The sequence below is a fragment of the Bos indicus x Bos taurus genome, chromosome 7 (genome assembly GCF_003369695.1).
Source record: "Bos indicus x Bos taurus breed Angus x Brahman F1 hybrid chromosome 7, Bos_hybrid_MaternalHap_v2.0, whole genome shotgun sequence".
Lineage (NCBI taxonomy): Eukaryota > Metazoa > Chordata > Mammalia > Artiodactyla > Bovidae > Bos > Bos indicus x Bos taurus.
In genome coordinates this window covers 97,526,779-97,539,175 of record NC_040082.1, presented here as the reverse complement: position 1 = coordinate 97,539,175, position 12,397 = coordinate 97,526,779, and the positions used below count along the sequence as shown (strand labels likewise).

The 12,397-nt window shown below is 42.3% G+C and overlaps 1 protein-coding gene across 1 annotated transcript in view; it reads right to left on the bottom strand.

Moving 5' to 3' along the window:
• Positions 1-11,939, bottom strand: part of LOC113895979 (zinc finger protein 709-like) — a 74,466-nt gene extending 62,527 nt beyond the window's left edge. Inside the window, exons 1-2 of the mRNA XM_027547859.1 lie at positions 11,779-11,939; positions 571-697 (exon numbers count right to left, since the gene is read on the bottom strand). The gene's annotated coding sequence lies outside the window, so the exon portion shown is untranslated. The remainder of the gene's footprint in view (positions 1-570; positions 698-11,778) is intronic.
• Between the last annotated feature and the right edge of the window lie 458 nt (positions 11,940-12,397).

The following is a 12,397-nucleotide window of genomic DNA, read 5'->3' as shown; positions in this document are numbered from 1 at the left end:
ACTGGGGACAGAAAACCGATAAACAACAAAGACACACTGTATAGCACAGGGAATTATATTCAATATCTCGAAATAACCTATAATGGAAAAGAACTAGGAAAAAAATGGATATTATATATATATATATGTGTGTGTGTGTGTGTGTGTGTGTGTGTGTGTGTGTGTGTGTAACTGAATTACTTTGCTGACTACCTAAAACTAACACAACATTGTATATCAACTATACTTTAATAAAAAATAAATTTTAAAAGATGCCATTGCATACTAACATTCTGTCATGGGACACTGCTTTCTCCTGTCAGTGTAACTCACCTCAGATTTGTCCCATGATTTTCTTACTGATTTCCAATATTAAAGTCTTCCTGTCTTTCTCCAATAATGCAGACCAACAAAAAAATCATTATAAATTATAAAATATTAGAGAAAAGTTTTACATGACAGACCTATGACCATGCCTGCTTTATTTACCAATGCAGTCTCTTTCCACATTTTACCTCTTGAACATGTTGATAAGCAAACAACATAGGCTATCTAAAGGATTAAGTAATTAAGAATGTCATCATCCCTTACCTACTGAGGTCAAGTTTTTGAAGGTTTCCTGCATCACATCTCTGTAGAGTTTCTTCTGGGTTAGATCCAACAGACCCCACTCCTCTGTGGTGAACTTCACACTCACATCCTCAAAGGTCACGGAATCCTAAAACATCCCAAGTTTGTGTGTGAGAGTATGGGTAGGATGAAGAGCACCAGCAATCTATACTCAGTTCACAGGAAGTTCACATATGACACTGTGGTCTCCAGATGTTTGTTCTATAAGTTTGTCATTAGAACTCTCACTCTATGGTGATACTCCCTCATGAATTCAAGAGCATCATTAACACAAGGAATTTATTGTTACATTGGTCTTTGACCAATTCCAAGTCTCTATTGCTCTCTTTGTCAAGACAGAACACCTTGTACTTCCCTGATGGTACAGTCGATAAGAACCCATTTGCCAATGCAGGGGACATGGGTTCGATTCCTGGTCTGGGAAGATTCCACATGCTGTGGAGTAACTAAGCCTACGCATCATAACTAATGAGTCAGTGCTCTAGGGCCCACAGGCTGTAACTACTGAAGCCCACGTGCCTAGAGCCTGTGCTCCACAACAAGAGAAGTCACCACAGTGAGAAACCCATGCACTGCAACGAAGAATAGTCCCTGCTTGCTGCCACTAGAGAAAGCCCGCACACAGGAATGAAGACCCAGTGCAACCAAAAATAAATAGTTAAATAAATAGAGCACTGCCGGGAGCCAGCGTGAGGAACTCCGCCCGTGGCAAAGGTCATGAGGAAGGAGGCTCGGCATATGCAAAAGGCGGGATAGAGCCTCAGGAGTCCCCCTGGAACTAACCCCCCAAACCAGAGTCTGCCTACTTTACTGCTTTGTGCTCTCACCTACACCTCTGACTTTACGGGGGGCTGTCCCTCACCACCATCTCTCTCTCTGAAAAAGAGTTAACTTACAGCTCCAGTTAATAAAGTTCCTGGGCGTGACAAGAGTGTTTCAACCTACAAACTCCTTTGGAAGTCCTCTAGGCTGCCTGAATAGGTCCTTCCGGCCACATGTGATTGTTCAGAGCCTCCCAACTGTGAGAGGTGTGAGATATTCTAAACTGTCTAAATACAGATTCCTTTGAGCAGTTAAAAGATTGATTAGAAATTGTATTGGTGAAGGGTTTTTCACTCTTTGGGCCAATGTTTGCTGCTAAGTTTCCATATCCCTTACCTACTGTGTCCCTGGCAGTGTATTGATTAATATAATTGGTGTATAGGAATGTAAGTAGTAGCTTTAATGTTTGTAACCTTGGACCCTTGAGTTAATTCTTTTTCTTGTTATAGCCCACCACACCTTTGCCCTATAGGAATGCAACTTTATCTAATGCTTTCGGAGGGTGGCGCCTGACTTTAGAATAATCACCTTTAGAGAAAAGTTTTCTGAAAAAAGGATCTTAAAATGTTGACAGGCCTCCGGGCCAGAAGATGATGTAAATCACCTAAACTTTTGCATATGATAAGTTTGCAGGAAGAAAGCCTGGCTTACTGCTGACCCTACCCCTTCCCCCATTATCCTCTATGCCCAACTTAAGGTATAAAAACTACTTTGGAAAATAAAGTGTGGGCCTTGTTCACCGAAGTTTGGTCTCCCCATGTCGTTCTTTCTTTCACCTGGCTGAATTTCCATCTGGAGAGTGGAGGCTCGTCAAGCCTACTAATTATGCCTGGGCTTCTAAGATCTGACCGGGGAGGCCTTAGTGTCTCCTCTCCTTGGGGAGAATGGGAGGATGCCTGTGGCCTATGTAGGTGACGTAAATTCCTTGTATTGGAATTTTATTAGCTTTCCACGTAAACCAAGTTATTCAGCCTCTTTTCTCCACTGAGTTTTCTTGCTGAGCTATCCTTATTCTATTATTCTTTATATCTCTAATTAATATTTAATTAAAGCTATTGTATCCAGTTCGCCGACACCATCCCCGCTTCGAATTCCCTGGATCCACCGGGGCTGGACCCCAGCAGAGCACGTTGGAGAAATAAGTGAAGTGCTCTACAAATGAAGGAAATAACTCCATTTTAAGTACACCAGTTCCTTCTGATAAAAACTTTTCCACTCCCTCTTTAATAATCACCATATTGTGCAGCACTGTACAATCACAGGTTCACATCTGCATGAGGTTTTAACAAATAACAAGTGAAGAACTGGAAGGTTTTTCTTCTATTCCCATCACCAAATGTGAGGCCAAAAGTCCTGTGGAAATCCAACTTGTAACAAGATCCAACTACACATACTGTCCTGAAGTATTCCATGCTAATGGAAGTACTCCAATCCAGGTGGCTGAATGAAAATATTCTTGTGGAGGAGTACAAATTAAAATTTGTATAATATTTATCACATGCTGGGTTTTGCCTTCCTTTCTCTATCTCACTTTATGGGGCTAGGAAATTATTCAGTGTGAGAGTCCAGGCGTGAGGAGGAAAACAGGACAATCTGCACCTCCACAAAAATCCCTATATTCATGTGCTTCGGAATGGCTTCCAAATAATTTTAGGATGCAGAGTTGCCCATACTGAGATGGTGTGATCACAGAAGACCTCTTTCTGGCAGAACCATAAAACTGTAATTTGGGCCTTGATGACCTTGAGGATCAGGTTTAGACTTGAAGCTTGCAAGGGCTTCATTAAAATCTACACTAGTTTCAGAGTGAAGTTGCACAAATTATAAAAAACATAAAAAGTTCAACAGTGCTTTCCTCAAAAAATAAAATATCCTTTCCCTAATTTCAGCAGCAAGTGATTCCACTCTCAAGGCTGTCCTTCCACCTTCTCTTATTTCTGAGCTCCCCCATGGGACACAGCAGCTTGATGGCCCATCCTATGTATAGGAATCCCCAGTGGCAAAAGTTTCCTAAATGCTGGTCTCTAAGAGAGACCAATTATCCATTGATGTCCATGAGGAGGATAGAGAAAAAAGGCTCCCATTTATCATCACAATGTTTGAAGTAGAGTAACATGAATGAAGGAACATCTCTCTTGTTGTGTGTCCAGGGAGTAAGAGAAGCTGCCTAAAGGTAGCCCTGATTACTCTTTATTCACTGGAACAACAGTGCTTGCTCATAACAAATCCAACTGCATTGTGTGCAAAAGACACAGTGAACGTTAGCAGGCCCAAGACTGCTTATCCTTAGAAATGCTTGCTCACAAATTTCATCTTTCAGTAGGATCTGTGGTTTTGGGAGTAAGCTCAACAACCTTATAGATAAACATGCCTCTGTAAGTCTAATGTGTTTATGCGAAAAACAGGGTATATGGTAAACTGATCAGAAGATGCCTACCTGATCAACCCCACATCTCCTCAAACAACTCTGGAAACTGGATAAACCACAATACACATGTATACTCACAATTTATTTGGAACTGAGCCCATTCTATCTGATTACAGCAAGAGACAACATTTGAGAGCTTACTTCTGGTTTTCTCCACACCAGATTTAATTCAATACTAAACAAGACTACTACAAAATATGTAGTGATTTTCATTAAAATTTTTAAAAAAATTATTGGGTGATGTCAAGTAGACTGAAATAAGTACAGTGACAGCACGTGTTCGTAGAAAGAATTCAGCATTGCTCAGATGTCACCTCTCCCAGATGATATATTAAATTATTAAATAGCTAAATATATTAATATGTTAAATACCTAAGACAGTTATTTTTTCAACTTTATTTATTTATGGCTGCACAGGGTCTTTGTGCTTTTCTCTAGCTGTGGCAAGTGGGGGGCTACTCGTCATTGTGGTGCGGGGGCTACTCTTCATTGTGGTGCAGGGGCTTCTCATTGTGGTGGCTTCTGTTGTTGCAGAGCACAAGCTCCAGGTGCCCAGTCTCAGTAGTTATCCTGTGGCATGTGGGATCTTTCTGGATCAGGGACTGAACCTGTGTCCCCTGCCTTAGCAGGCAGATTCTTAACCACTGAACCACCAGGGAAGTCTCCCTGAGACAGTTTTTAGGGACTTAATAAAGACTACTCCTCCAAACTGAACAGGAAGAAGCAATATCCAAAACTGGACAGTCCCCTATGGAAAAATGTGATGGTCTACCTCTATGGTAATTCAAATGATACAAATATTAACAGAAAGAAAAACAAACAGAACGAAGGAAAGGAAAAGTGTCTTCCATAGGCCAGATATGTGGAGAGCTGATTAAGGAGAGAGCAGGAGAGCAGTGGCAAATATCATGAACGTTTGCCTACATAAGAGACAAACTGTTATCCAACTGGAAAAAATGCAGCATATTTCCCTCCATTCCATAGACAATAGGCTGCTCACTGTAAGATTTAAATGTGAAGACAAAATGAAGCCACTGTTAGAAGTTACAGGTAAATATTTTATTGATAATAGAAAGAGTATTGTCACATAAGCAAAAGAATGAGCTACAAAGCCAGAGACAAATTCAAATATATTAAAATTAAGATAATTAAAAGATACACAAAAAAAGGGAAGAAAAATATCCTTTTGAGGATAAGCCTAATTGGAAGATCAAGAATGTGTAATTATTTAAAAGAGCAAGAACCAGAAACTATTCAAAATATATTGGGGACTCCTCTGGTGGTTCAGGGGTTAAGAATCTGCCTGCCAATGCGGGTGGCATGAGTTTGATCCTTGCTTGAGGAAGATTCCACAAGCTGCAGAGCAACTAAGCCCATATAGGACAACTACTGAGTGTATGCCCTAGAGTCTGTGTTTCCCAACAAGAGAAGCCTGTGCACTAAAACTAGAGACTAGCCCCAACACTCCACAAGTAGAGAAAGCCCATACACAGCAACACAGACTCAGTGAAGCCGAAAATTAAATAAATACGATATTTTTCCTTAAAAAAATTAGGAATCCATTTATCTTAGAAATAGTTCAGTTCAGTTCAGTCGCTCAGTCATGTCCGACTCTTTGTGACCCCACGAACCCCAGCACACCAGGCCTCCCTGTCCATCACCAATTCCCACAGTCCACTAAACCCATGTCCATTGAGTTGGTGATGCCATCCAACCATCTCATTCTCTGTCGTCCCCTTCTCCTCCTGCCCTCAATCTTTCCCAGCATCAGGGTCTTTTCCAATGAGTCAGCTCTTTGCATCAGGTGGCCAAAGTATTGGAGTTTCAGCTTCAACATCAGTCCTTCCAATGAACACCCAGGACTGATCTCCTTTAGGATGGACTGGTTGGATCTCCTTGCAGTTCAAGGGACTCTTAAGAGTCTCTAACACCACAGTTCAAAAGCATCAATTCTTTGGTGCTCAGCTTTCTTTATAGTCCAACTCTCACATCCATACATGACTACTGGAAAAACCATAGCCTTGACTAGATGGACCTTTGTTGGCAAAGTAATGTCTCTGCTTTTTAATATGCTATCTAGGTTGGTCATAACTTTCCTCCCAAGGAGTAAGCATCTTTTAATTTCATGGGTGCAATCACCATCTGAAGTGATTTTGGAGTGCCCCAAAACAAAGTCTGTCATTGTTTCCACTGTTTCCCCATCTATTTGCCATGAAGTGATGGGACCGGATGCCATGATCTTAGTTTTCTGAATGTTGAGCTTTAAGCTAACTTTTTCACTCTCCTCTTTAACTTTCATCGAGAGGCTCTTTAGTTCTTCTTTACTTTCTGCCATAAGGGTGGTGTCATCTGCATATCTGAGGTGATTGATATTTCTCCCACCAATCTTGATTCCAGCTTATGCTTCCTCCAGCCCAGCATTTCTCATGATGTACTCTGCATAGAAGTTAAATAAGCAGGGTGACAATATACAGCCTTGACGGACTCCTTTTCCTATTTGGAACCCATCTGTTGTTCCATGTCCAGTTCTAACTGTTGCTTCCTGACCTGCATACATATTTCTCAAGAGGCAGGTCAGGCGGTCTGGTATTCCCATCTCTTTCAGAATTTTCCACAGTTTATTGTGATCCACGCAGTCAAAGGCTTTGGCATAGTCAATAAAGCAGAAATAGATGTTTTTCTGCAATTCTCTTTCTTTTTCGATGATCCAGTGGATGCTGGCAATTTGATCTCTGGTTCTTCTGCCTTTTCTAAAACCAGCTTGAACATCTGGAAGTTCACGGTTCATGTACTGCTGAAGCCTGGCTTGGAGAATTTTGAGCATTACTTTAGAAACAGTAGAGCCTTTTAAATGTCAAAGTTCTCTAGAGACAGGCATATAAACTGATCTAAAGGTAGAACATCTGAGAACTTAAATATACCCATCTTACATCTTGAGGTTCTCTTGTCTAAATGAATCAAAATTCTATTTGGTTCCACAATTTTTCTGCCTTACATCATCTTTTTCAATCAACTTACATTTTAAAATCCCAAGTGCTACTGCAAACTAGTTAAAGGGTTGCAATATTTAAGACAAAAGAATCCAAAGGAAAACAAACTCAAATACTGGAATCAAAATAGATAAACAAGATAACAAACAATGACCTACTGTATAGCACAGGGAACTCTACTCAATATTCTGTAACCACCAATATGGGAAAATAATCTGGAAAACAGTAGATATATGTATATGTATAATGGAATCACTTGGCTGTACACCTGAAACTAACACAACATTGTAAATCAATTATATTCTAATATAATATAAAAATTAAATTAAAAAAAAAACCCAGGAAGCAGCCTGCTTCCCTACAATTCAGAAGAAAAATCCACTTTCAGAAAGTTGAACATATTCCAGACTTGTGGTCTAAACACTCTTGAGTTGAGATGGAACACCTATAGTGGGTCATTCCTGGTTAAGAAGGACAGGGTACATGTGAGCAGTCATAGTGATGAACTCTGGGAGTGCCACATGCCCTCCCCTCTTCTGTAAGCATGCAAATTTGTTGTGGACAAATTATACTAACTGCACCTACTCTGTGGATGCCAAACTCAAACACCATGTCTAAAAATGTCTAGGACTTTCCTGGTGGTTCAGTGGCTAAGACTCCACACTCGTACTGCAGGGGGCCTGGGTTCAATCCCTGGTCAGGGAACTAGATCCCACATGCTACAAGTAAAGATCCTGCCTGCTGGAACGGAGATCAAAGATCTGCCTACAGCAACTAAGACCCGGAGCAGCCAAATAAATAAGTAAAAAAAAAAAAAAAAAGTCTAGGCTTATGGAACCAAAACAACCTCAAAAAAGTCATCATCCCCACTCTTACATAAAGGTGCACCCTCAGCTTTCCAAAGCTCTACATCTCTTACTATAAAGGCTCCTTCTGTGATGCGTGTGAGTATGTAGGACACCTGTAAGAGGAGGCTTCCCAGGAAGAAGTAACTGGGTCTTGGAGTACTTCCCCTTGCAGCCTCATGGGGGCCTTAGAGAGGCTCACTGACTGCAGACCTCTACTCTCCCTGGACTTCCTTTGGATCACTGAGATTTTAAATGACACGAGCTAGCTTTTGAGCAAAGGCAAACCATTCAATATCATGGTAATCCAAGTCTATGCCCCAACCAGTAATGCTGCAGAAGCTGAAGTTGAACAGGTCTATGAAGACCTACAAGACCTTCTAGAACTAACACCCCAAAAAGATGTCCTTTTCATTATAGGGGACTGGAATGCAAAAGTAGGAGGTCAAGAAACACCTGGAATAACAGGCAAATTTGGCCTTGGAGTACAGAATGAAGCAGGGCAAAGGCTAATAGAGTTCAGCCAAGAGAACACACTGGTCATAGCAAACACCCTCTTCCAACCACACAAGAGAAGACTCTACACATGGATATCACCAGATGGTCAACACCAAAATCAGATTGATTATATTCTTTGCAGCCAAAGATGGAGAAGCTCTATACAGCAGCAAAAACAAGATCGGGAGCTGACTGTGGCTAGGATCATGAACTCCTTATTGCCAAATTCAGACTGAAATTGAAGAAAGTGGAGAAAACCACTAGACCATTCAGGTATGACCTAAATCAAATCCCTTATGACTATACATGGAAGTGAGAAATAGATTTAAGGGCCTAGATCTGATAGACAGAGTGCCTGATGAACTATGGATGTAGGTTAGTGACATTGTATAGGAGACAGAAATCAAGACCATCCCGAAGAAAAAGAAATGCAAAAAAGCAAAATGGCTGTCTGTGAAAACAAGGGAAGCAAAAAGCAAAGGAGAAAAGGAAAGATATAAGCATCTGAATGCAGAGTTCCAAAGAATAGTAAGGAGAGATAAGAAAGCCTTCCTCAGTGATCAGTGCAAAGAAATAGAGGAAAACAACAGAATGGGAAAGACTAGAGATCTCTTCAAGAAAATTAGAGATACCAAGGGAACATTTCATGCAAAGATGGGCACAATAAAGGACTGAAATGGTAGGGACCTAACAGAAGCAGAAGATATTAAGAAGAGGTGGCAAGAATATACAGAACTATACAAAAAAGATCTTCAAGACCAAGATAATCATGATGGTGTGATCACTCACCTAGAGCCAGACATCCTAGAATGTGAAGTCAAGTGGGCCTTAGAAAGCATCACTATGAACAAAGCTAGTGGAGGTGATGGAATTCCAGTTGAGCTATTTCAAATCCTGAAAGATGATGCTGTGAAAGTGCTGCACTTAGTATGCCAGCAAATTTGGAAAACTCAGCAGTGGCCACAGGACTGGAAAAGGTCAGTTTTCATTCCAATCCCAAAGAAAAGCAATGCCAAAGAATGCTCAAACTACCGCACAATTGCACTCATCTCACATGCTAGTAAAGTAATGCTCAAAATTCTCCAAGCCAGGCTTCAGCAATATGTGAACCGTGAACTCCCAGATGTTCAAGCTGGTTTTAGAAAAGGCAGAGGAACCAGAGATCAAACTGCCAACATCCGCTGGATCATCGAAAAAGAGAGTTGCAGAAAAACATCTATTTCTGCTTTATTGACTATGCCAAAGCCTTTGACTGTGGATCACAAGAAACTGTGGGAAATTCTGAAAGAGATGGGAATACCAGATCACCTGACTTGTCTCTTGAGAAATCTGTATGCAGGTCAGGAAGCAACAGTTAGAACTGGACATGGAACAACAGACTGGTTCCAAATAGGAAAAGGAGTATGTCAAGGCTGTATATTGTCACCCTGCTTATTTAACTTCTATGCAGAGTACATCATGAGAAACGCTGGGCTGGATGAAGCACAAGCTGGAATCAAGATTGCTGGGAGAAATATCAATAACCTCATATATGCAGATGATACCACCCTTATGGCAGAAAGTAAAGAAGAACTAAAGAGCCTCTTGATGAAAGTTAAAGAGAGTGAAAAAGTTGGCTTAAAGCTCAACATTCAGAAAACTAAGATCATGGCATCCAGCCCCATCACTTCATGGCAGATAGATGGGGAAACGGTGGAAACAGTGGCTGACTTTATTTTTCTGGGCTCCAAAATCACTGCAGATGCTGATTGCAGCCATGAAATTAAAAGACGCCTACCACTTGGGGGGAAAGTTATGACCAACATAGACAGTATATTAAAATGCAGAGACATTACTTTACCAATAAAGGTCCATCTAGTCAAGGCTATGGTTTTTCCAATGGTCATGTATGAATGTGAGAGTTGGACTATAAAGAAAGCTGAGCACCAAAGAATTGATGCTTTTGAACTGTGGTGTTGAAGAAGACTCTTGAGAGTCCCTTGGACTGCAAGGAAATCCAACCAGTCCATCCTAAAGGAGATCAGTCCTGGGTGTTCATTGGAAGGACTGATGTTGAAGCTGAAACTCCAATACTTTGGCCACCTGATGCAAAGAACTGACTCATTGGAAAAGACCCTGATGCTGGGAAAGATTGAGGGCAGGAGGAGAAGGGGATGACAGAGGATGAGATGGTTGGATGGCATAACCAACTAAATGGACTTGGGTTTGGGTGGACTCTGGGAGTTGGTGATGGACAGGGAGGCCTGGTGTGCTGTGGTTCATGGGGTTGCAAAGAGTCAGACACGACTGAGCAACTGAACTGAACTGAACTGAACTAAACCCAGTGTTTATGTGTGAAGGAGGAAGGAAAATAGTAAGGCACACAAGTAGTTCAAGCAGAAACCCCCAAATATCTATTCCATCCAGAATAAAACATGTCAGTTAATTACTATTTCTGTGGCAAGAAATTCATCTGTAAATAATTATACTTGAACACTTTTGGTCTAAGCCCTGCAGTTTCATTTGAAAACATCCAGAAGTAAGCACAGGCCTCAGAAACTTACTATACACGTTCAGGGAAAGAAAGAGTGAAAGCAAAATTCTTAACAAATGGAATTAATACAAAAATATTCTATTTTGTCTCAGAGTCACGTCTTTCTTGCCTGTTTAAACTATTTTATACTGTCTTTACAGCTGTATTGATTAAATATGTTTTTCCTTTCTTGGAAAACAGACTTAATAAATCTGTTCAAGGTGACAAACCTCGGGAGAGACAGTGTTGACAGATGAGAATGTTGTGGAAGTTTCCAAGGAATAAACTCCACCCTAAAGACTTCCCACAGGATGCATGTGTCCTTTTGCGGGGAGAGGCAAAAGGTTTTCATACAATGTACGTGATTCCATGTGGTTCCTCGGCTTTCTACTCATATAAAATATCCACAGATGAAAAAAAAAAAAAAAAAGTCTTTAAGAGCCATCCATGGCTCTGTGGGAAAAGGATAAACTGTTAAAATACTGGGTCTCTTTGAAATGCACCGCAGAGTTATAATGATGCTGTGAATCCGAAAGGTGAAGCTGGCTCTGGGAATGAAAGGAAGGACCTGGAAATTCAGGTTTTATTGCCAGAGCTAGGCTGGGGACGGAAGTTGGGGTGATGCAGAGCTGTGGATTTGAGACCCCGCTCTAAAAACAAAACCACTTGTAAAACTCTGAAGAAAACGAGTCCCTCGCCCTCAGAGGGGAAGCCAGAGACGATGAACTCCACAGAGCACTGTTCCTCCCGCGTACAATCCCTGCAGACGCAGTCACGACTGTTCCCTGATGACCCTCCCTTGTGGAAACCTCACAATCTGAGGAAGACGCCGGGCTGCGGGCGCTGAGCTGCTCAGAGGGACTGCGGGCTCAAGGGCCAAGTCCCCGTGAGCCCTGTGAGAGGACTCGACGCCTGGGGGCCCAGTTGCCGGCCCCGCATCCACGCTGACTGATAAAGGGGACAGAAGTCCGAGCGGCGACATCCACGCATGGCATCCGCAGACCCGAGTTCCGCCACGACCGGTTCCGACCAGACCCTCCACCCCGACTCCACATCTCGGGGCAGCCCACTCACCATTGCTAGGTTTTCTCGAGTCCCTCCTATGACTCCCACGACCACTGCAAATCACAGCGCGAGAAACAGTGCGGCAAAGCAGATGTCATCAGCGACTCAAGATCTGGAGTGAGGGGGGACTTCTGCGCCGCTATGGCACGTCTCCCCAACCCACCTTACCCAGCGGGGCTCTTGATGGGACTGTTTGAGAGGCCACGCCCCACGCTTGAGTGACAACAGGGCCGGAGGTTGGGTGTCTGCTGAACCAGCCTCTGTTGGCGGGCGGCGTCCTGACCCGGCAACGGATATTTGCATTAAAGCGGAACTTCCTAGCTGAGAGCTGCCTGAGTACACGTCTTCGTCTAGTTCTTTCTGAACTCCGAGGCACAGGGAAACACAGGTTGAATTTCCAAATGAATCAAGTAAGGACAGCACACGAGGACGGCCTATATCGGGCGACCCTGAAATAATAGGGTTTTATGTCCTTATAGGCGTCAGGGTCTTAAATCTGTCAGATCAGTCCAAATTGGGACCCTTGTTTAGAAACACAGACACTAAAGGTGACTCCACCACCTGTAATAGTCTGGCTCCATTTTAATAGTTGGCGTTTGCTAGCTTTGAGCCTTTAATCCCCCCGTGG